Source organism: Falco peregrinus, chromosome 6 (genome assembly GCF_023634155.1).
Source record: "Falco peregrinus isolate bFalPer1 chromosome 6, bFalPer1.pri, whole genome shotgun sequence".
Lineage (NCBI taxonomy): Eukaryota > Metazoa > Chordata > Aves > Falconiformes > Falconidae > Falco > Falco peregrinus.
The window spans coordinates 41,325,221-41,349,924 of record NC_073726.1 but is presented as its reverse complement, the minus strand read 5'-3'; the positions used below and the strand labels follow the sequence as shown (position 1 = coordinate 41,349,924).

Here is a 24,704-nt window from a genome sequence, read left to right as displayed (position 1 = left end):
AAGCCAGGCTGGTTTTTTTTAATCTAAATCCCTCTAATCTAAAGCAGTGTTGGTCCTGTGTCTTAACTTCAGCAGAATTTAGGTGTACTGCATCAAACCCGTGCATGGTATGGATTAGTGATCTTCTGCAAAGTTTTGTATTTTTTCGTAAGAATCAGAAGTATGCACTTGTAAGTAGAAAGGAAAACTTGGACATGTTAATGACTGGGATGAGGTTGGTCCATCTGATAAGCTAAGTAGTGTACCAAGATTTTCTGGTTTTGCTGTTGATGCGTAACAGTACAGGTGCAGTGGCTCCATCAGACCTAGGGGAGGGGGATGACATAACCAGGCTCCCTGCAGAGAGCTTGGTGAAAAGGGAGAAGCTCTTTGGCATATTTCAGGAGTGGTCAAGCATCCAAGATTGGCAGCTGTTGCTGCTGACTGCCTAAGAACTGCTGTCAGAGCACCACCTGTGGCTTCAGACTGAATTTTACAGGGGACACATCACTCCTGTGTGCGAGAGGGATCCTCTGGCAGCTCCTGGGAATAAACCAGCTCCTGCTGTTTCTGAGTGAGCAAAACAAGCAGTTTGCGAGACATGGAGGGCTTGTCCCGGCATTACAACTGTTTCTGCTGAGACCGCGTCAGCTAACCTTGCTGTGCCAGAAAGATCCAGATGATGGTCTGGAAGATGGTCTGCACAAAGTTGTTGTAGAATATATATGAATATATGGACCAAAACAGGGCATAGCAGGATGGAGGGGAAAACAAGGCGCTAGGAGTCAGAAAGCTCTGTGAGGTACTAAGAATGGGGCACACAGGGAGAGAATTATTAAAAAAAAAAAAAAGTTACACCATAAAATATGCAGCAGTAGGGCAGAGATGCAGCTGAGAGTATCAGAGCAAGACTGAAGCAGAGGGATTAAAGAACAGAGAAGTCAGCAGGAGATGGGGTAAATATTAAGCACATTAAAATGCACAGGGCAGGAAGTACATTTAGAAATGCACAAAGGGAAGACAGTTAGTCTTGGGACTGCTCTAACCCTGCCTTATTATGTGACTCTTACCAAGAGTCCCACTCCTCCCTTGCATGGAAAGCATGAAAGATTTTATTGGTGTTTGTAAAGTTGTTACCAAGACCATAAAGAATTGTTAGCAGGTTGCTAAGCATGGGATAAATTCACTATCACTTACACTCAGTTTTGATACTCCTAACTCTGATTACTCAGCTGAGGTGTGAAATTTGGTGTCCAAGGGCTTCTTCTGTGGTCAAATAGGTGGATATTTCTGCAGAGTGTTTCAGGTCTAAGGTTTCTTTCCTTAGAGAGAACACCTTTGCTCAAAAGGCAAGAGCTTGAGGTAGGTGGCTAATGCAAGCTGGGTTGGATAGAGGACATCACGTGTTCAGAACAGTGCTGTGGGCTTCCTAAACCACTCACTCCAGCTACCTACAAATTTCTGATCTCAGGGCAGGAATCACTGGATGATTTGCTCATGTATCAGAGGTCAAAACGATGAGCATAATACTCTCTTCTGATGACAAAACTTTTGACTTGTGTGGAGTTCACTGATGCTCATAATTAGAAGTATCTGCAAATTTTTTTTCAAAATGGGTACTTAGCAAAACCTGTTCTTTTCCCACTGATTTTTTTCTCACTCAGGATAAAAGTTACTGAAAGAGTTTCCACTGATAAACCTGAGGCAGACTAATTCTATTTGTTATACTAGTGCTAGTTTTCTTTGATGGTTTCAATGGTGTGTGGCAGCTGCAGCTCAAGCTCCTGATCTGAAGCTCAGGCCCTTTTCAAAAGAAGCAGGAGATGTTCTACTCTGACCAAGCTGCACAGGGCATTGCGTGAGTCACATGGCTGAAGGAGAACTGCAAAACATATGGGCTGGCCAGGAAAGGGGAGCATCAGGTTTTCAAACTGTAATTTCCAAAGCTGCTGGTTTTTGTGGTTTATGATTAGTTTCTGAGTCAATCCAACAAAATATTTTTTGTTTCTGAACTGAATCAATGCTCATTTTTAATACTTCAACAACTCCTGTTGTTTGGAAAAAAAAATTTTGGAATTCCCCATAAGACAGATTCTACAGTTTCCATTTGCATAACACTTGCATTGAAGATACTATTAAAGTTCAAGGTATTGCTTAATGAAGGAATGACAAGGAAGATACCTTTCAATGTTTTCTGATATCTTAAATAAACAAAAAAAACTTTCCACGTTTAAAGGGAACATAATTATAGACAATCCTTTAATAAAAAGCACTGTGAATGTGCTTCAAGATGCATGATTAAGTCCAATTCAGGATGTAAGAGACGGAAGTGGGACTGTCTACATGCAGAACGTGGTTCAGATTCTTCACCCAGTCTTAGGGACTTTCAATTTCAGTAGGAGCCTCCTGTGTGGTTTGGATGTTTGGATGTCAATAGCCCTCTTCCTGGGTGCACCCATAATTTTCTATGCAGACTAATTCAGCACCTACCCCTTTTCTGAGAGCACTTGGGGTCCAGAAATGGAGTGAGCTTCCCTGTAAGTAACTCTCAAACTTACTCTGCCTGTCAAAACCAAGCTTCCTTCAAAATTAAATAAGTCCAAGTATTGATGGAGGTGACAGCTGTTTTTTGTTGTTGTTGTAATAACTTGAAAAGGAATGAGAAGTTTGAGTTCAGATGTCTACTTATCTGGCTCTCTACTGAGCTGTGATCAGTCCAAACCCCAATCCCTTACTGCCCCAAAGGCTTATTCTGATGGCTGGGTATAAATCATTATAAAAGCAGTCGAAGGGCATAGAAGATCTGAACAAAATCTGTTGAAGCAGTGACGACTTGCAGCAAAGGATGGCTCTTCACAGGCCCAAGAGGAGAGAAATCCAAAGAGCTTGACTTGGGATTATTACAAAAGCAGTGCTTAGAGCCGTAACATTCACACCCTCATTTTCTTAAAATAGGCACCTAAATAGGCATTTAGAGTAAATCTGATTTCAGTCCTTCAATGAATTAATTCTCCAAGTACAAGGATAGGGACAATAATAGCTGTCTTTTCGTAGGGAGGACATGAAAATAAATTCTTGAATGTGTATGAAGCTCGCAGGTACTATTCTGAATTTTTCCATAGTGATAGTTGGGAGGAAATGGATCAATCTGTCTTTAGATAAGCATTGAATAAGTGGGCAGCTGGTAAGGATAAAACAAAACATTAAAGAACTGCTCATAGCTTTGCAGCAATCTGTTATTAAAAAGCAGTCTAAGTGATAATACTGTGACAGAGTGTGATATGTGATATGATGAAAGTCTTTACTAGATAGAATGCACTATTGTCTTTAGCAGTTCATGCCTCCAAACAGATGAATGAGCTAAATTCTGATTTTCTGAAAGGACTGCTTAAGGATTCCTCTGTTAAAGTATGCTCCACTGTTGATATTTAAAACCAGACAAATCCTGAAAATCCAAAAATATGTGTTCATATCAAAGAAGGTTGGTTTGCACAATCTTGTCAATGTGTTTTTCTGATAAACTGCTCCTGTAAAGTGACAGGCAAGAAATTACAGTATCCCTGCAAGCAGATGGAGGGTGCATCTTTTTCAGTATGAAGTCATGTGACTGCATGTGCCTGCATTCTCATGCACCCTCACTGCCGTGTGGCATATATTTATGTGACATAATTATTTTATCTACTTTTAGACTAGAGTGGTCAGATGAGAGGTAATATTTAAAGATGTAGAGGGTCTTGTGACAGATGGGATGACAGATAAGAATAAAAGGCACACAAAGGAGCTACTGAATGGTCAGAAGCTCCTTTTAAGAAAGAGTAGGACAACATTGCTGACAGAACCACCTACTTCCAATTTGCTCAGCATTTCATGAATGGCCTTATTTATAGAAGTACTCGAAAAATTTTGACCAGTCTCACTTGTTTGCACACAAAATACAGCTTTACATTCATAAACTCTGTTTTTTGAAAGGTCCCTTTAGACGTTACCCAGAACGCTTGTGTATATCTGTATACTGATAAGTACTTTTTAGTAGCCCGAAACAACTTCAGGAAGCAAACAGTAAACTGAGATTTAATCAAAGTTTGCATTCAATAAATTAGGTGATTCCCCTGTTATAGTCCAGCGAGATTCTGTTTTCATTGGCATATTTATATTCATTTATATTCATCGAGAACTATCAGCAACACCTGGTAGACTTTGAGATCTCTTCGTTTGAAGGACCCAGTGGCCACTGGTTGCCCAAGAACATCTGTCCTCTTTTCCCTGGGAGGTCCCAGAGGAAGGGGCATCAGGTGGAAGTGCTCCGCAGGGTTTAGCTTCTGGCTGCTGCTTGCCTTCACGTGAAATGACTGGAGAGGTCAAAATGGCTTGGGATACAATCCATCACTACTTGGATAATAAGCACCTCTGCCCCTATTTTAATGCTGCCCCCCGCTCCTCCCGCCCCCCTCCAGCTGACATATGATGCAGTGTATTTGTTTCCCCAGTGTCTGAATGAGGTAAATGTCTGATGAGAAAGGGCTGACTGGAGTCTTGTCCAGATAGGGTAGAAAAGATACTGATGGATAGGGAAAAGAAATGTCTTTGGATATCAGGATATGCTGCAAGACAGTACCCTCTACATACTATGCATTTGTTTTGTCGTCCTCAGTGGCTTTCAGATTCCTAGACATCTTCAGTGGCTAAAAGCCTTTTTTTTTTACTCACCTGTTAGTTTTTACAAAAAATTCAATCTGACATGAAGCTCACCTCTGTGTATGTGCTGTCAGGCTGTTATGCTGTGCTCAGTTGGGAGCTAATCCCACCTGTCTCTGAGCTAAGCAAAGGGTCACCTATCTGCTGTTGAAAGTTTCTTCTGGCTGGCAGGGATTTCAAAGAGTAAAGAATTGCACCAGTTATAGAGCCAATATACTTCAATCCAGCTCTCATTCTGTCATTGCTGGAGTGGTAACACAGAACAGCTGAAGTGTTTTTGTTAATACTTTTTATATCTGAAGTCTAGATATGGGATATTTATGGTAGACAGCTCGTGTGATTTCACTTTACTTGCGGAGCCACCGGAATTTCCTCATCTTCAGAATGTGATATAGAGCTCATCGTATCCCTTGGGGTTATGCATAAGAGCATCTGGCATGCATGAAAAAAGTGTTGAAATGGGTAGGAAATTCAGTCGTCTTCTTTTCTTCTGTTTGGAAAAGAGCCAGCCACTATTTAGGATGAGAGAAAACACCTTGGGAGAGCAGTGCACAGGTAAAGGCAGGAGAGAACTGTAATCCTGCACTGGAGTATCCTGCAAAGAAAAGGTGATGCAACTGATTTCAGCTGTATGGTGTAAAGGGTGATTTTCTTTGTTATTATAAAAGGTGGAGATCAAAGCACTGTTAATTCACCTGAGAATTTGTTTTCTTTCCTAATGTTTCTCTGCATTCATGAAAAGCATGTAGCTCTTCTCAGGTATCATAATGTCTCTAATTCTGCATGAGAAATTGAAGTTTCTAACTGACAGAGGATCAGCCAGTAGCAGCAAGGCAGCTCAGCAGTATTTCTTTTCCTCTCTTTTGAGAAAGGGGATTCGTTACCTTTGTTTGTCTTGATTTTTAACCGCTTTCTCCCTCAACAATTTTTCCACCACTTAATTCTGGTTTGACATTTCTGTGCTGACAGAGAAGTTAAGACTGATGACCTTTTATGTTCTTCTGGTCAGAGAAGATGAATCAAAGTAAATTGTTTTACTAGTTAATAAAAACAGCTTTTTTTTTTCTTTTTTTTTTTTCAAAATAGCATAGAGCAAAGGAGTTCAGGGAGCAAAGATCGTGGAATGACAGGGGTGGCAGCTGGGTGTAATCTGGTGGTGGTGTTTGCTAAAAACTGAAGGTGGCTCTGGGCATCTTGCCAGTTTGTTCAGGCTAAGACTTGGCTCTCAGCTCAGGAGGAACTATCTGAGTCTTCTAAGTTCATAATGTAAACAGATGTCAGTTTGGTTTTGTAACCAGAACTAATAAGATTTTAAATAGCCAAGCTATTTTTACTTCTATAATTGACCCTGAGTATACTTGTCCTCTTCCATTCAATGTCAGTAAAGGAACTGTTGGTAAAGAACCTTGGAGACCAAGCTATAGTTGTAGATTATAAAGCCATTAAGCTTGCCATTTTTTGGTTTTGATGGGATATGCTTCAGAATAAAACCACATATTCCTATGTATTGGTATAAAAATTGTTTCTATTTTGGGAGAAATCCTGGCTGAAATATTCCTGTGTGGAGCAGTTTTACTGAGGATGATTTGCTGCAGACATCAGAATGCTGCAGGATTTAAAAGATCCCACCACAGATACTGGAAAGAGGGATCCGGGACTCTATCACGAGTAGTGTGTTCTTGTATGTCTAATAGCTGTGACAGCGGTCAAAACCCTAAGGAATTTCATTGTGCTTTGTGCTGGCAGGAAATGTCCAAGCAGTCATGGCGTATTCTTAATTTTCTTTTTGGTCTTTTTCAGGAGCTGAATTTTTTTCCAGGGCTTGGAAAGCAGCATGTTAATGTATGCTGCATGTCCTCCGGAAGGAATCTAGCATCCATTGACCTCAGAGTGGCGGTGACCAGGCCGGGAGGATGCTGTTCTATTCCCATATCGTCAGGTAGTCCAGCATGCAGCAAAAACCTATCCATACAGGTGTGGTCCCTTGCTAGCTAGGAGTACTCATGTGGAAGTGATACTTCAGATGTGCTAAGTTTTTTTAAATAGAAATATATCTGTGTTTCCAAGCAGAGCTTTTGATGAGTTTCTTCACAGTCTGAGCGTATGCGTTTTGAGGACAGTAAAGCAAGGTCTGATTAAAGTCCATGTGAAGATTCAAGTTCTGGATTAGTGCTGACATCTGCTGTTTGTTCTTAACACGTACATGAGACACAGGGCAGGGAATTGCTGCCTGTGTGCTTTTTGCTGTCTCGATTCTATGTTTTATTTGACACAAAGTAGCATTAATAGAAATCACAAGATACAGTAAAACCTCCATAGGTCAACAGCTATTCTCCTGGGAGTTTAAGACATGAAATAGGCAGCTGACAACAAAGATCGAACTGAATTTTTATCCTTTCAAATGACTGTCGATGCTTTTAAGTGGGGAAAGGGCTTGAGATAGCTGGCCTAAGGGGTGAAGCTGTCTGCATACAGGGTATTTAGCCTGAAAGCTCTTTAGGGCAGGGATCACTTTTCTGTTACTATTTCTACAGGAGCCCCTAAAATACTGGGGTCCTAATCCACAGCTGGCATAGCCGGCTGCTACCACAGGATGAAGGGGTTATGACAACAGTACGAGGGCACTGTGTCTTCATCCTCCTTGCCTGCTGCAAGTCGCGGACGCAGCAGCACCAGTCCAAGAAGTGTCAGCTGCCAGCCTGGCTTTGAGCATGGGTATCACTCTGAGTCACCTGGGCAGGTGTCACCACTCAGTGTCACTGGGTTCCTGCAAGAAAGACCTGCTGGGAGACACCAGGTGCTTTCATATAGGTTATTAAACAGCTGTCATGGCCATGGAGTCATTGCTGAGCTGGGCTGGATCAACAGTAACGTGCTTTGTATTGTCAGGGTACTTTGACTCTTTCTGCTCGTGCCAGTCATCCTCCCTTCTAACTCAGCCCAAACAAGCGTATGGCAGAAAGCAGTTTTAGATAACAAGATTGTCTTTGTGTTAAGGTCATCAGTATAACAGACATCAGGGAGAAGATAAACATGGGAGGTTCTGTAGAAATCCCTGATTTATCCCATTAGCACAGCACACGACAACGCTTTATGTTTCCACTCCCAAAAGAAAGGTAAATCCTTCACGTAAATGAAGTGGTCACGTGTACTGATCCAAATACAGCTATGGCAGCTCTCAACTGCATGCTCTTTTCAAGGCATTGGAATTAAGCACACAAATATTCCCAATTTTAGGATTTGTTCTCTATGTTAAGTATCATGAGTCAGAGTGATGCAAAAATTTTAGGTTGGTTTTAAAATTAGGGAGGCTTTAAAATAACATTTGAATAATTTTGATCTGTGCTGTGGTATTTCAGTCCACTATAGTTTCCATTTTCCAAACTTTTCTCCACAACTATTATTCTTGTCATTCCTTTTTTTTTTCCTTGTAAAGTGCTTCATTCCTTGTCCCATGAATGGAACAAGTTGCCCAGAGAAGTCGTGGATGCCCCATAACTTGAAGTGTTCAAGGCCAGGTTGGATGGGGCTTTGAGAAACCTGGTGTAGCAGAAGATGTCTCTGACTGGTGCAGGGAGGGTGGACTAGATGATATTCAAAGGTCCCTTCCAAGCCAAATAATTCCACGATTCTATGATTCTATAATGACTTCCAGTGGCGCTGGCTAAAGTTGGTAGGGTTCCCTCAGAAGAAAGGATATCAACAGGGTAAAACATTGAAAAAAGTTTAGGTCAAAAATGGAAGGTAAAGCCAAAACATTAATCCCAAAAAGCCTGCAAATTCCAACATGCTTTGCACTGTAGGAGTAGGAATTGTATTCAAATTCTCAGTTAACTTAGTGTGATAAAAAGAGAATAATATGCCTGACACTGAAAATATTAAACATTTTTGCATATGAATTAGGTTAACAAGTACAGTCGGTCTCAGAATTATTATTATGTAAAAGTAGTAGTAGCAAAATTTAGAAAACTTTCTTAAGGTGACTTTACTACTGTGAATTAGAAATAAGTAGATGACAGATTATGCTAATTGCTTTGGACTGGAAGAGATCTGGGCCTTTAAATTACAATCCCAGTGAGTACAAATAATCTCTTGGAAATCACTGAGGTTTTCATTAGCCCAGAGCTGTGGCTGGCACCATGCTTCCTTCCCAGGCCCATGCTGGGACCTGGCCCAAGCTCTCTACACCCCTGAGACCACAGGGGACTGGACAGATTTCCAGATGCCCACGAGCCCCCCCTTGAGAGGTTTGTATGTACCTGGTGTGCTGCAGGGCATGGAGTTATCAGCTTTGCTTATGCAATGGAGGTTTCTCTGGGCACGCACTACCACAGCGCACTCAGGTTCCTTCCCTGTGGATCCCAGGGGTGGTGTGAGCAACGGGAAGAAGCAGATCCACCAGCAGCACTCTGTGGAGGAGGTGATTACTCCTTTCTAGCAGTATGTGAACATACTGTTCCCTCCTGAAGCAGGGATGACATTAAGTAAGTTCCTGCATGAAGGCATTTCCACTCCATTTTAATTACATGCAGCTTCAGCAAGTTGCATGGGTGGTTTTAGTTTTAATGACATCGTGTAATTCGCTTCATGAGAACTGAGAAAGCTACTGAGAGCATGAGGGTAGATTACAAATCATACCTGGGGGGTCAGGGGTATTTTGGGTCTTCAGTGCTAGAGAGTCTTTGCTATATTAAAAACTGTGATTTTTTTTTTCCAAATAATCTTGGTTAAACATCCCCTGTCATATCCCCAAACATTTTTCTCATTTAGTACTAAAAAAATTTACATCTTCTGCCAATTAAACATTTTTTAGGTCGAATTCACCTTTGGCTGAATTACTAGTTCTCCACAAGGTGCTTGGATATGACTACACTATTTTGACGTGGCTGTGGGGCACGGTGCTCTCTAAACGTACCTTTGGTGTGACTTTGATCCTTGAAATGGGACTTGACATTTGTGGTCAATTAGAGTATTTGATGTGCTACAAGAACAACCTAGAGAAGTGTGCTACAAGAACAGTCAATGACGTTAACCTGCTCTGATGCCTCTGCATTATTCAGAAGCAGCCAGGGATAAGGAAAATAGAGCAGAGGCTTCAATGTTTATCTGATGCAACTGTATTGTAATCTGAGGTGGCTGCAGTACTAAACTGTGAACCAATAAATAAAATAATTTTCATTACCTATTTTAAATATTAGTTTGGCTTGACCTCCTATTAGTTTAACAGGATTTGACTGAAAAAGATCTTCCTAAAAGTGTTCACTTGCCAGTGCTTGTAACATATCTGGCCTGCATAAATGCCTTCCCAAAAGCTGAGCCTCAGAAAGGTCTCCTGTAACCATGCTCCCAATGCTGAGGAGTGCTCAAAGACTGTTTCCTTGTGGGAAACCTCATGAGTTGCAACATTCTCATGGGAACAAGGATTAATCTTAGCTCTGTTTCCACGTGTCTCAGTATGCTGACTGCTGTGTAAATTATCAGGGGGAGATTCCCATTACCCTGATTTAGACAGCTGGTTAGCTCTTCTCTCTGTATCCTGTTTTTACTGACAAAGCCTCACATGCAATCTCCTCTTCTTGCCATTGCATAGATTGAGGAAATGATTCTTATTAATACTAATGAGGGATTACAGTGAGGAGCAATGTGCGGATTACAGTGAGGAGCAATGTGCAGAGGCAGGGTTGCAGTGAGGAAGGGAACAATCTGTTCTCTGTTTCTGCTGCTTTAGGACAAGTAGTGGGCATGTACTACAGCAAGAAAGACTCGAGTTAGACATAAGGAGTGAAAAAAAATTTATAAGGGCAAGGATAGGGGAGAGCTGGAACAGATGGCCTTGAGAGATGGTGGTGCCTGTGGAAGACCACGAAGTCAAGCTACTCACGTACTGTCAGGACTGGTGTGGGCAGTGTTGGTCCTGCTGAGCTGCAGGAAAAGGGTTGTAATTTGTAACTTTTCTGGGTCCTCTCCACAGAGGAGTTACTTTGCCACACAGTGCTTGGTTTTGGGTGGGCACACTGCCATTACTTCTGTGTGAACTTTGATACCTCTTGTGTTACTGAGATTGGGCCTGGCACTCACAAGCACCAGGTGGATGTCAACTTAACACTTTTCTCCTCCTCTGTCTCTTTACACAGCACAGTGCTACAGCAGCAGGTTACCAAAGGCCGTTGCATGCACCATGTTTAACACTTTTCTCCTCTCTACAGCAAAGAGTGTTTTAACATGTTCCAACAGTATGAAAGCAGGAGGAACCAAGCTCTAGGAAGGAGGCAGGAGGAATGATTGATTAGGAAGGCAGCCAGTAGCTTGTCTAATCTTGGTTGAACTGTTATGCTTTTTTAAACATGATGTTTTGCAAGCTCTCTCTTTTCCTCTTATAAACTCTCTTATTTGTTTTTTCCGTAGTTCATACAACAACAACGCTCTAAGGAATTAGTGTATTCCTGTAGAAAGTTATAGTGCAAGTGAGCATCCATGGATATATTACACCTCTGTTCTGTCCCACTATAATAAGAAACCTTCTAAAAGTGTGAAGAGCTGCTCCCTCCCTTTTTATGTTTGCTCAGCTAGGCAGTGGCTTTTAGCATGTATATCAAACAAAGCAAACAGAAGCACACAGTAAGCATAGTCTACGTATGACATAGTTTCTACCTGCCTTTTCAGGTTCGAACATTAATGTGCACAGCCAGGGAGGAGTATGAATATACAGACAGGGAAAACTACCACTGAGTTATTATGCAAGCTACTTAACACCTAGAGTCATTGCGTTTTTCAAAGAGACTTTTAAAATACTGCATCAATACAAGTGACAGAATACACCCAGGATGGAAGAGGGGCTTCATATGTATCATTTGGCAATGATGTATAATAGGTGTAATATTTGTAACAGCTGTTAGGTGCTCTGAAGCTACACTACATTTATGGAATTTTCCACTGAGCTCTAAATATTCAGGTCACATACACAGTTAAATTTCCAGCAGTGGCACTACAGATAAAAGCACTCCAACCGTATGCCATAATTGTGCTCTATTTAGAGAGCGCAGCAACTCAGGCATTTTCACAGCAGTCATCTTAGATACGGTATACATTCTGCTTTATAAATGCCAATTCATTAGCGCATGTAACACATAGCATGCTGCTCTTAAAAAAAAAACGGAGAGTGCTATGTTTCAGTGAGGAATAAACATACAGAAAAAACCTCTTAGAAGAAGGGAAAAAAATGGAGAGGAATGCCAAATTCAGTTTCATCTTTTACACAAAGATCTGTAGAATATCAAATTCCATTTTGTAAAAGGTTTCAAATAAGTTGCAGCCATATGAGTATCCATAAATTAATATTAAAAAGACTTAATTGATTGGAAATTTCCACTTCAGGATATTGAATTGCAATAAATGATTTCTGCCACAGAAAGAATATATCATGGACAGGACATGGTTTTATAACACAGTGAACAAGCATGCGTATTTTTTTAATTATTTGTAGCGATGCTAAGCTAGCTACAATTTCAGACTGCAAGAAAGGCAGAAACATAATTTTAATACTCTATGGTAAAGGGGTTTTACATTCAGCAAGTACCAAGCCAGCAAGTCTGACCAAAACCAGATACTAAAAATAAAGGAAAAATGATTCTTTTACTGCACTGAGTTCAAATAAACCACAAAGAAGAAAATACTGGAGCTAAAACCCGTGCATTAGCTCACTACTCATGGCCAGAAAGGCATGTTCACCTGTTGTACTATCAGTTTTGAGACAACCAGCATGGCTGTGTGAGATCAGGTATTCATGAAAAGTAGGTCAGTGCGGTCAATGGGATTGAGTTCCCAGTTTGCTAGACTTACGAATAAAATATTTTGTACCTTTTCCTACAACAGTGCTCCATCTTGAACAGCAGATATATTAGTCTGTTTTAAGATTTATTACGATTGCAACATATCTCCATGACCAAATTGTGGACCGCTGAACTCTGTAAGTCATCCTTTTGTGGCCTTTCTTTTGTAAATTACACATTAGAGGAAGGTGGTGAAATACATTGACCTTGCACCTGCTTTGTGCTAGAAGCCCAAAGGAAATGGGGAAACCTTTTGCTCTCTCCTTTGCCCTTGTCCTGTCCTTTGCTCCTTTAGTAGCTGGGTAATTTGTCACATCAAGAAGTTTAGTCGTGCTCACCTAGGGAAACCTCAAGGAGGTCTTTGCAGAGATGAAGATCCCCTGTGCAGGGATCAAGGCCACAGCTGGAACATACCCACAACCCTTGGTTACTGAATACGTTTTCTAGAGAGAAGAAAGCTCGTTACAAAACAATAGTGATGGCTCTGGCAGGTCTGGAAAAGGTGCCTTACAACGTTACCACCCCACTGGCCTCTTTTTTTCCTCTCTTGTGTGAGTTTAAAGCCCCTTACAGCCCCTTTGCCACAGCTGGGAGAAGGGAACATCTGCTTCACCTTCCCCAGTCCAGCTCATACCAGGGTGTACAGATACATGTTCCCTCCACTCTGTTTGGCTTTGGGTCCAGTCAGCTGGGCAGAGAAATGGGAGCTAATGTGCTAAGTTTGCCCTGCTCTGCTCAGCGGGAACCAGGCTGTGTGCTGGCTGTGAGCCCTGGGGTGGGTCACGCCGGGACATGGGGTGGGCAGAAAGGGCCAGGGTTTTCCAAGGCTTCTGGAGGAAAAACACAGCTGTTGTGTGGGCTGCTTTCCACACCTCTGCACCTCAGGCTGTTGACTGCTGTAGTTCAGGTTTCTTCTCCTCACCGTGAACACCTGGCTCATGTTTCTGGCAGGGAAATGGGGCAGGAGAATTCTGTGGCATCTGAAAGGGGGCAGAGACTGATTATTCAGCAGCTCCCAGAACCCCTGACTTTTTTCTTCTCTGCCTTTGACATCCAGATTTACTGAATTGCCAGCCACATTAGAAGGAGATGTTTCTGCTGGGTGACACCTACTTAAAGCATTGCTGTAATTAGAGCCAAGTAAGGGCAGGAGAAAGTGAAAGACAGAGAGCCTAGTCCTCTTTCTGCCTGATAACAACGTCTTACAAAGCAATTACAGTAACTTACTCCTAGCTTCAAGACACGGAGCCGATTCTTGCCATCCTAACAGCATTTTGGTTGTTAAAAGGAAGTATCAGTTTTCTTTTACACAGTGCAGAGCATGAACCTTTCATGGAAGAGTATCCAGACTCTGTTGGAGGTCTCCTTCCAGCCACCTGCCCTCAGAAGACCCCCAGACAAGCATGAATTTCCAGGCTCGTTTAACTGGCTCAGGCTGTTAGAAGAATCAAACAAAATCTTCACCATTGGTAGTATCTGGACAGCAAACACTGTGATGAAATGGCTTTCCACAGTTTCTACCCCCGAACCTTTGACTTAAAATGGTCTGATCCATCTCAACAGTATTTCTGGATGTACTGGACTAATAGTTCTGTTTCTTCACTTTCATGCATTGCTTTGGGCTTATTATACAAATGTATAACCTGGGTGCCACAGGTGTGGAGAAAAACTGCAGGCACGTAAAGATGTAATCATGGAATAACAGCGAGACATTTTTAATAGGATTCATGCAATGCTTTATAATAGTGTGGCTCAAAAGAAACAAACACCAAAAGTTATTTTCTTCATCTGTCTTAACAAAATTGCAAATACATTTGAATTTGCCAAGATTTTTTGATTTATGGATGATAAATATGAAACAGGCAATAGAAGCTGCAAACAGGGCTTGATCATCCATCAAACAGACAAACCTGATGACCTGAGAAGGCTGCTGATTTCATCAGGGTTGTGTTTGTCTGCTTCTCCTAGTTTTCTTTCTTTCTGTGTGCAGTCACTTCTATTTTCAACCATTTGTGCAGCCTGTCTTGCAGTTAAAACTGGCAGAAACAGTTTCTGTAAAATCAGTGAAGGAATCAACAACGCAGCTCTCACTGACCTCTTTAATTTAATTTTGCCATGTACTTCTGCCTACAGCCTGCAGCATAAAATAAAAACATTTAAAGTTGATCAGTCTGGGTACGCTCTCACAGCATGTAGGTCACCCTATCAGTTATCCGGCAGGCCCTGACACATAAGCTTCTCAGTTAATAAACCTTGGGACTGTGTGGATCAATTTCAGCATCCAAAGCCAATGGAAATAAATCTTCAGCTATTTTTATTTAAAATTTTATTTTTTGCACCCTTTTCTCCACAGAGAAAGATTATAGAAAGAATTCATCACAAAAGTACAGAGAAAAACTCAAAATACTGGCTCCCTTTAAGCAGCTGAAGAACTGTATGGAACTAACCTTCATCTCCTTCTAAGCCAAGACTCTCTAATCTTTCAAATCCAGTTCAACCTTATTATCAACTCACTTGGCAGAATTAATATACTAACATGGGCGCTTTGCCAAGGGTTTTTTTACATTCAGCTTCTGTTATGCCAATTCAATTACAAATTATTTCTTTACAAAGCTTAATCATATATAATGAATTAATATAAGCAAAAAGACCAAAGAAGATATGGTTGACTGCATTACAGACTAAAGGGGTAATTAGTCTTATAAACCCGAGAGAAGAATATTAGTCACCTATATTTATGCTGTGATAGATTCAAATCTAGATGGCACATAGAAAATGAAACAATGAAACTCATCCCAATCTACTGCAAGTGAAGATTGTTTCATTTTCACACTGAAATACTGAAAGTAAATGGTGCTAAATGGAAATCTCTTAGTTCTGATTTGGATAATAAAACATTTAACCACTTCACCTGCTTAGCCTGGAACACGAAACGGGTTGTAACTTCCCCATTTAACACCAACTTCCCCATTTAACACCAAAATAAAAATAACTTGGTTATCTAATGCTAAATCACTGCTATTCTCAGCACAGCTTCTAATAGAACTGCTTTGGCTACACTGGGAGGAGTAACATTTGTAAACTGTTGTGCTAGTAATGTCCTAATGACCTGAGTTCAGAGCAAAGACGTAAGCACATCTGCTGTCCAGGAACCTGTTTACACCAAAAATATTGTTACTATACATAGGGGTGTGAAGAATGCTCTGATTACTTGTGTGAGGGTAATAGGATTTCTGTGCACTTTTCAAAATCTAGGATGTGACCATTATGATCAGCTATTTGAAAACTATCAGTAGACTTACTTCTTCAGATTAGGCCATACCATTACAAGTTGAGTACAAACAACATTCTCAAAATCCTTGTTTGCAAGAGGTGAAGATGTGCCTTTAATACCATATGAATGGAGAATTCCAGTTCTATTCACCTAAACACTCATTAGAACTAAAACATACTGCACATGAGCCAAGACTAAGGGACTCATGTTGTAAAAGGATGCAATAATCACTGCTCTGAATGCAGAATAAAGTTTTACTGACAAAACGAGCCTTGAGATTTGATGCCATTTATAATGATGCTATTATTTCACTAGGCAGCTAGTGATGCTTCTGCTCTACTTGCTTTTTTGTAAAATGGTTATTGAAAAGCACCCACATTTGTTACTAGACTTTTCACAAGCTCCCAGTGATCTCATGAGGAAACACTATCTCGGCTTAAGACAAGCTATGCTTGATCAGCATAAGTAAGTTGGACTTCTCGTTTTCTGCTGAGGTATCCTCAGTTCCTTCCTGCTCCCTGGCATTATTTATGAGAGAAACCAAATAGGTTTGTGGTTTCCATGAGATCAGTCCTTCAATCATTAAAATAAAAACTTGCACTATGTACAGATAGGTAGAATCATGGGACAACTATCATTGCTATGTCCTGTGGAATGGTAATGGTCTGGGACGGTGACCAAGCATGCTAAGGAAACACAGCTTAGATGGATCTACATCCACTTATTTCCATTGTGGTTCACAAACCCTGGCATGGGTTTGTATGATGCAGCAGTCACTTCCCTGAATAATGTATGTGTGTCTGGTACTTTCATTATGTTTCCTCCCATCCAAAGATGTAAAGAATATGAAAATCCAGAAGATTATTTCAAAATTTTTCCTTCTGGTATTGTGATTTTAATAATAGGCTCAAGCAGTGATGTAAGACTCAAGTAGTGAGGGAAGAAGGAAAGCCTGGAAGGTCAAGCCCAGAACTGTCCTCAGAGCTGAAAAGGTTTGCAAAACAGTGAAAAGGGGCACCACTCCTTCAGAGAATCACTATTCTGATTTTATCTCAGCCACCAGCTTCCTGTCAACCAAAGCCCATCACCTGACTTTATGCCTTACTCCTGAAACGGTGGTAATGTTGAGCTTTTAGTTAAATTCTTTCCAGTTAAAGACCACAAGACATCAAGATGTGCCCAGGCTGTGTGATGCTGACAGTGAGCTGGTTTGAGTACCAAACTCCTATGCTTAGCTCTGCTGAGTCCCCAGATGAAGTGCTGAGCCATGTTCCAGACCTGTGCCAGGTAATTAAACACTTTTTCATGCATGGCACAGCCCTGTGCTGCCCGTGGAGACTGCTGATTACCAGGGCGAGAGGTGCACATAGATTGATGAACACAGGAACATGCCCAGATGCTTGGTGCACTTGGCATTTTTGGTCCATCCCTAAGAAAAAACAACTTTTTTTTTTTTTTTTTTTTTTAAATTTATGGAGGGGTTTGTGGTCTCATGCAAGAACAGTTATGAATTGAAGTTATGATCACTTTTTTTTCATGTGAATGTTTAACAGAAGGACTCTAGAAAATAACAATGGCAACCAACCACTGGTTCTTCTGGCAGTTTTTCTTGGCTGGTTTTTCATTCTAATTAGTACAATAATTTAATTAGCATAACTGTTCATGATATTTTTGTGCATCTATTTTGCATACTCACCTCTCCTTCTGTTGCTGACCTCATTTGGATTGCTCACAGTGCATACACATTCCTTTTAGCAGATTTAACCACAATGTGTCATGTGCCAGTGGGAAGAAAATTCTGTCTCAGAATTCTCAATATTTAACAAAAAAAATTTGAAATAACAATAAACCACACATGCTGCAAAAGCAGAAAAGAGCAGGGCTCAGCAGACTGGAAGTTCTGTCTGCAGTCTGGATTGAGTGAGCTTGAGAAATCTTCACAGACTGTGCTTGAGTTAGTGCCTGAACTAAAAATTGACTGTTCTGTTCCACCAGTTTATCTTATAAATTGGTATTTTGTTTATTAAAGCAAATTGCAGGTCTTCCAAAGACAAGTTTTTCACTGTCACGACTTAGAAATACGTTAAATGATGCAATCTTCAGTGCATAATGCAAAAACTGCCAGAAATGACCATTTCACAGTCTTATCATTTCTGAAACATATTTTCTTCAGATTTGCCTTGATTCTTCAGGTCCAGTTGAGGTCTACAGAACAAGCCAAAGTCCACACCAGAAGTCAGTCGCAGAAGGCCCAGTGCTAACATTAAAATTTCTCTCTCCAGCTCTTTTCAAATGGTTTGAGCATGACCTTTCTGATGAGAGCACATTTAGCCAGCTACTTGCTCCATGGGGAATGGGGATCTCCAGCTTAATGGAAATGCTTAAATCCAGCCTGTGCGTGTGTGGGGAGATGCTTGAGTGTTTCCAAGGAGCCAGCCCAGATGGAGCATGGTGGGCACTGCCCCATGGTGTGGAGCAGCAGCTTGGCCAGAGCTGTGGGATGCCCCACGCCATGGGCTGTGAGGGGTCACTGCTGTGGGTAGCTGTGCATGCCAGGAGTCACCCAGATGGGATCATACGGATATGGCCACCCTGCACTGAATCTGCTTGGAGCAGGAAAGATAAGGCATTGGTGAGAGTTCACTGATAAGCCCATGGGGTGGGGAAGTGGGATCTAGCTGAGCTTCTGCAGGATGTTTATCAGTCTGTGGTACATAAAAGCAGTCAAATTGCTTCCAGATCTAAGCCAGATACGGAAACAAGTCAGGTGCTTTTTGCGTGGTGCTGCATTTATAGGAGCAATTCAGCAGCTTCAGCTTGGTGCTGCCTCTGCAGTGGGTGATGACCTGCCAGGGTCTTTGCTGGTTTTGCAGCAGGTCATTCCCCTGCCTGGCCACTGGCTGCCCACCGCCACCGGTGAGCTGATTCCAAGCCCCTCTTCCATCTGGATGCCTCTTGTAATGGATGCTTTCCAATTAGAAAGATGCAAACATGCTAGTGTGCTGTATCAAGTATAAAAGAGAGCTACCTGAAAGAAATTATACACTCCCTGCCACCTTTTCCATTTCTGTCATTATAAAACACAGACAGTTATTCACATCATAAAAAGGAGGAAAATATAACCAATAGTATTGCAGCACAAGATTACACTTTGCTTTTAAGACGAAATTTTATTTTCATTTTACTGTGGACGGTGGGGTTCCGTATTAATGTTATGGGTGAATTTTTTCACATACCTAAAGCATAGCTAAACTGTGGTACTCATTCCAATAGGAACTTACAGAAACCACAAATAAAAATGACTTAGTAATGACAAATTTGTGACTAAGAGGCTCATCAGTGAGCCTGATCCAAATGTAAGCTGCAGCTAAGCATGTTCCTAAACTTGAAACTACTAGAAAGGGAGTTGTTCCTGTGAAAGAAACATTGTGTAATTGCTTTGCTTTTACTTAGCTTTTCTTAAGCTGACATTTCAGATACCAGACTAGATGGAGCCTCATTCCGAGTGTGTAGAATTTTAAATATTTGACCTTCCTTTCACATAACAGCTTTACTCTTTCTAAATGGAGATCTTGTCACATAACCATGCCAGCAATGTTCAGTATGTACTTCCAGGTGATGCTGAGAAGGATTTGCTGAAGGAGCACCTTTACTCATGTCATGCTTTCAAAGGGATTTTAGTGAGATGTCTGTGGGGACTGAATTTGGTAAGCACTGTTCAGAAGTTTGGTCACCGATTTTTTTTCTCATTTGTCCAGGAAAAAGACTGAACTCATGCTAGCTAAGAGCACTACCCTTCTGAAAGTGCTGCCTGAGACCTTGTGCTATGAGGAGATACAGAGACTGCACCACCTAGCTCTGGAAAAGCGTAGCTGGGATTTGAGAAGATCTTGCAGAAGACAATGGAAAAACAGACTTCAGTTGCCCTAAACTTGTGCTTGCTCCTACATGGAAATCAAGACTTCAGTGACAAAGTCCTGGAGGAGGGCTCTTCCTGCCCCACCATGGGGAGGCCGAGGGGCTCTTCGTCTGCCGATATATTTGTTAGGTGTGACAAAGGGGACAGTGACATGCTCTGGCATGACAACTGTATTGCTTATGTGCAGCCGCAAAGGGACTGAAGGATGTTTTGAAGATATACATGTGTATAGAGAAATTAATCAATGTTTATAAACATAGGAAAAGATTTTGGCTAGGTATTTCTAATAAATCTGGAATTGTTTTAACAGGTTTACATTGTTATTCATAATATAAGGGGAAAAGAACTTAGATGTAAAACGATTTAGACAAAACTGTCATTCATGGGTCTAAGGTTCAACCATTCATCTAACAGACAGCTACAATGGACACTATACCAAAGGACAAATGCGCGGTGCTGCCCCTGGGAAGGAGACACCCCTGCAGCAGCCCATGCTGGGAGCTGCTCTCCGGGGCCCTGGTGGGCAGCTGAGCATGGGGCAGCCCTGTGCCCTGGCAGCAAGCATGGCCAGCAGCCTCCTGGGCTGCACAAACAGTGGCACAGCCAGCAGGTTGAGAGATGTGACTTATCAGACCACATCTAGAATACTGGATCCAGTTATCTCATGCTCTAACCCTGCACAAGAAGGACCTCAATAAGCTGGATGGAGTTATGTGGAAGAGGCCCAGGCTGGTTAGGAACTGAAGCACTTGCACTGTGAGGAGAGGATAACTGTACACGAATGGAGAAATATCCATACATGAAATGCTCCCACCTCACCCCATGTTCATGTTACACAGTTTTATTGGCATAGCCTGTGGAGGAAGTCCCTCTACTCACTCTTTCCCATGTCACACCTGTTTGCTCTAGTGATGACCAAAGCCATTTCTGCTTAGCTGAGTTGCAGGTTACCTACTGGTTATCTAGATTTGTGAAGGCCATGAAAAGTTTATTTTTGATTAAAAACAAACTACACTGTTGCAGCACTATCAAAACTAGCCGGCTGCAACAAGGCTTTTACCATTGGTCGGATGCTACTGTCTGTGCTGTTTCTTCATCCTCTTCAGGCAAGTCCACTCTGCATCTTGCCTCTCCTACATCCGGGGCTTTCTCTCTCTCTCTCTCTCTCAACGGGGCACCAGTTCTCACAACACTATCAAAACCAGCTGGCTGCAACACTAGACCTTTAACCTTTAACAGAAAACTGCTTATCTGAAGCAACACAATTTTCCTTTGAGCTATTTTCCTTCCAGAGGTTGTGGTCAGCTTACAGACTGACAGGTCCTCTGACTGGGACTTCTGGCTCCTCTTGGCTTTAAGCAAAATCATCCCTTAACCTGCCCGTGTGTTGCATTCTTATTTCAAAAGCAATGACAACCCGTACAACTAAGCTTTCAAGTTTTGCCACCCCTGTGAAAGCGGCACAGAGGAGGCTAAAATAATTCGAAGGGGAGAAGACAACTGAATGAGATATCTCTTAGCTGCAAGGTCTAATTACTGAATTCTTGCATCATCTGCTCAGTTTTGGAAAGAAATTTCTTAGTTCCTGCTTTCAGTCAAAAAAACTCAGATTGACTTACTTCAGTCAAAACAGTTGAAATCTCAGCCCGTCTCTGACCACAGCCTGATATAACCCATTTCTGTCCCTCCCTGTGTGGTGGGGGTGTCCCTCTGCCGTGCGCCCGGTGCTCTGGCAGTGCTGTGCTCAGAGCCTTGACCTCCATGGGAAGGACCCCAGGCCTGGTGGCTCCCTGCTACCACTTTCCTTTCTATAAAGAGGTGATAAAGGACAATGTAGTCCTGTCCAGCAGTCCAAAGAGGCTGCATCTGATTCCTCCGCCATCTTCAGTCTGCTAACTAGGTGACCGCAAGGCAGATTTGCTGACTTGGCCTTGCTTGCAGCCCCAGGGGACAGCTTTGTTGAACTGCTGCATGCAGAGGTACCCAGCTGCATCCAGACCTTCTCTTTGAGGCCTGAGTGCCTCAAGGAATGCACCATTATCACCACGATGTGTAATCTGCCAGGACTTGTGACCTGTTCTGGTTATAGACCAAAGCCATGCTACTCCTGAAAGATAGCAGCCTTCAGCATTTTATGGGTACAGACCCTAAAGTTTGTATCAGAAGAACGAACCAGAAAAATTGCTAGAGGTGGAATAACACATCTATGTCTAATTAGTAATGAACTTTACTGAATTTTTAAATAACTTGGTACTTTTTGATTATTAGTACTCCATATTCTACAGGTATTCAGAGGCTGTGGTTTGCCTATTAATACTTTTCTGCTGTCAAGCCAGCAATAAAAGCCATTAGTTTCATATTATGATCTACTTCTATAAAATCTGTATTGAAGCTGAATGATCTTGTAATGAGCTGGTACTGCTGCACCCTTTGGTGAAGCATTGTGCATTACCTACATCACTTAAATCTAATGTGCCTCATAGTCTTAGCAGCCCTAATCAGACTGTGAGATGATGCAGCTGATAGGTTTGCATTCTGAATGGATATTTAAGAAACAAAATTACCACCAAATAAGTTTTTGGAGAATTAGGGTTTCTGAAGGAAAATGTAAGGAATGGACAGCTAGATGCCATTTTAGAAGCGCACACTTTCTAATTCTAAGCACTTTTTGTGCAGGCCAGTATGGAAATTTAGAGTTTTTTATTTTTCAGGCTCCAGAATGAGAAAAGAATTGCTAAGTTTCTTGTCAATACTACCAAGACTGGTGGAAGACAGCACACAATGCACTTTGATTTCACTGAGCCTAAAACAAACTCTTACACATGACATCTTAAAAAAAACAGTGCTAGGAAGGACCCCTCTGGAGATCATCTCTTTAGTTACTAGCATATGAAAGAAGAGGTCAAGTTTATTCTTGTGAATCTAAAACTAACAGTTTTATTAGAGGGAAAGGCAACATTAAAATTGTTCAGACATTTACAGTACTAGTCAGATGGATGTATGCAATCTTCTGTGGTACGGCAGTTCAGCAAACATCACTGAGGTACTGGTTTAAAGGAACCCTATCTCCACACTCAAGCACTTGTGGCTGGCGCACAAGCTGGTGTCCATCAACTCACAAGAATGTATAACTAACACAGTAATTTACTCTGTGTCCAAAAGGACTGAATGATGCATTATTTTATCTAAGTTACTTTCTTCCAGTTTTTCATTATGCTTTAGATATCACGTCATAGCCATAGTTTTCTGTCTTCTTTTACCTTGCCAGGCTGCAACACCACAGAGCTGGAGGAGGCTTGGATCTGACTTGGCAAGCAAGTGGTCAGTCCCTTCCTTTCCTCAGCGGTTCTGCCAAGCCCTGTTCTGCTCTCTGTGCAAGGCCACGGTGATGTTTTTGAGGGTGATCCAAGCCCTCCTCGTGTCTTAAATTTATTTTGCCAATGATGCAGTGAGAAGATCAAAAGTCCTTGGACCCCCTTCCCATCAGTAACTGAAACTGCTGAAAATCCCATCTCATTTTCCTCAGTTCTGAGCTGAGGTGCTCCACAGTCACTTGATGCAAACAAGTCAATGCTTACATGCCAGTTAATCCATCCTGGGTGGAAAACACTGCCTTTTCTGTGTGCTGTGCTCTAGTACCCATTTGCATGTGCAGCAAAGATTGCTATGGCTGCATTCTATATTTCTGAGCATGCAGAACGGCTCCTCCGAGGTGGGGTTTTCTTGTGTAAATTTTCCTGGCCCTCTGAAAATGCGGAAGGATTTGCAATACTCATGGGGCTAAGTATGTCTCATCCTTCTTTATGCCCTTCCTACTTCATACTTCTTATATGAAGTGCCTTCAATTTTTGCTATTTGAATTTTAGCTTGTAATCTTTACTGGACTAGACAATGTAGTTAAAACGTCCCTGTAGCTGAGTTAAGGGTTGCTGTATAGTGACAACATATGACCAAGAGGCAGTGCTTCAGTTGTATGCCAATTAAATTTTACAGTGACTGCAGGGTCACAGAAACCAGTTTTCTTTCAAAAATGAAGCCAAGACTAGCATAGCATGGGTAACATATATTCATTTTTTATATCCACAATGATTAATACAAAATTAGTAAAAAGTAAAGAAACAGAATGAAATTTGTAATAACACAAGAAACAAGAATGACACTGTCAGGGGTTGTCTCCTTTGACACCACTTAGTGTTTTGGTTTACACTGGTGTTTCATAGCAAATGTCTTACCCGTGGCAAAGACACAGATACTGTGTTAAAGGAACGACCTCTCAGTTCTGTGTTCTGTCCCAGAAGGGTGGAAGAGTGCCTGACACCATGTGAGCTTCAAAATAAAAGTAATAACACTAACACACATAACAGTGTTATCAGTGTGGAGCTGTGATTACATAGCACTGCTGAATCTGGGATCAACAATTGCTCTGCTTTTGATTCTTACAGGTACAACTAAGCAAGCAAGCAAGCAAAGAGGTGAGTTGCAATTTGATTCTTCTTTTTCCTGTCTCCTTGAATGACATAGTATCAAAGAGTGATCTGTTTGTGTGGCATTGCTGAGATTCCCTCCTTTCTTTTTTTCAGGAGAAATAGGACTTGGTAATAGCAATAGGTACGCCAAAAAGGAGGTGAGGGAGCAGATGTGCAGAGCAAATCAATGGGCAAAAATCTCCCCCTTGGGCTACTAAACATACTGTATATGAACTCTGCATAAGAGCTCTGTATCCCTTGGCTCTCTGATAGCAATTATGATCAACCTGCAACCAAGCAGCTTAAAAGACTGCTCAGCAGCTGCATTTGCTCAGAGTTCCCAGAGGCAGCTGTGAGTCAGTGGAAACAAACCCAGACTGTGTGACTTTGCACAGCCTTCTGCTCACAATTACAATCAAGATGGATGGGAGACACTTCTGACATATTTTCCCCCCCACACACAAGGACCCTCTGGAGACCACACATGCACCGTTGCAATTACACTACAGCACGTCAATAGCAGGAGAGAAGACAGTGGTTAA

The 24,704-nt window shown here is 41.7% G+C and overlaps 2 long non-coding RNA genes across 3 annotated transcripts in view; both read left to right on the top strand.

Moving 5' to 3' along the window:
* Nucleotides 1–15,465, top strand: part of LOC114013466 (uncharacterized) — a 42,900-nt gene extending 27,435 nt beyond the window's left edge. The window contains exons 3-5 of one of the 2 annotated variants that reach the window (XR_008747880.1): nucleotides 5,178–5,282; nucleotides 6,475–6,613; nucleotides 13,817–15,465. This is a non-coding gene — a long non-coding RNA (uncharacterized LOC114013466). The remainder of the gene's footprint in view (nucleotides 1–5,177; nucleotides 5,283–6,474; nucleotides 6,614–13,816) is intronic. The other variant, XR_008747879.1, reaches the window with a different exon arrangement.
* Nucleotides 15,466–15,469: 4 nt separating this feature from the next.
* LOC129784793 (uncharacterized) lies at nucleotides 15,470–20,058 on the top strand. Its single transcript, XR_008747881.1, has 2 exons — nucleotides 15,470–17,064; nucleotides 19,536–20,058. It is a non-coding gene; the product is annotated as an uncharacterized LOC129784793 (long non-coding RNA).
* The last annotated feature ends 4,646 nt before the right edge of the window (nucleotides 20,059–24,704 follow it).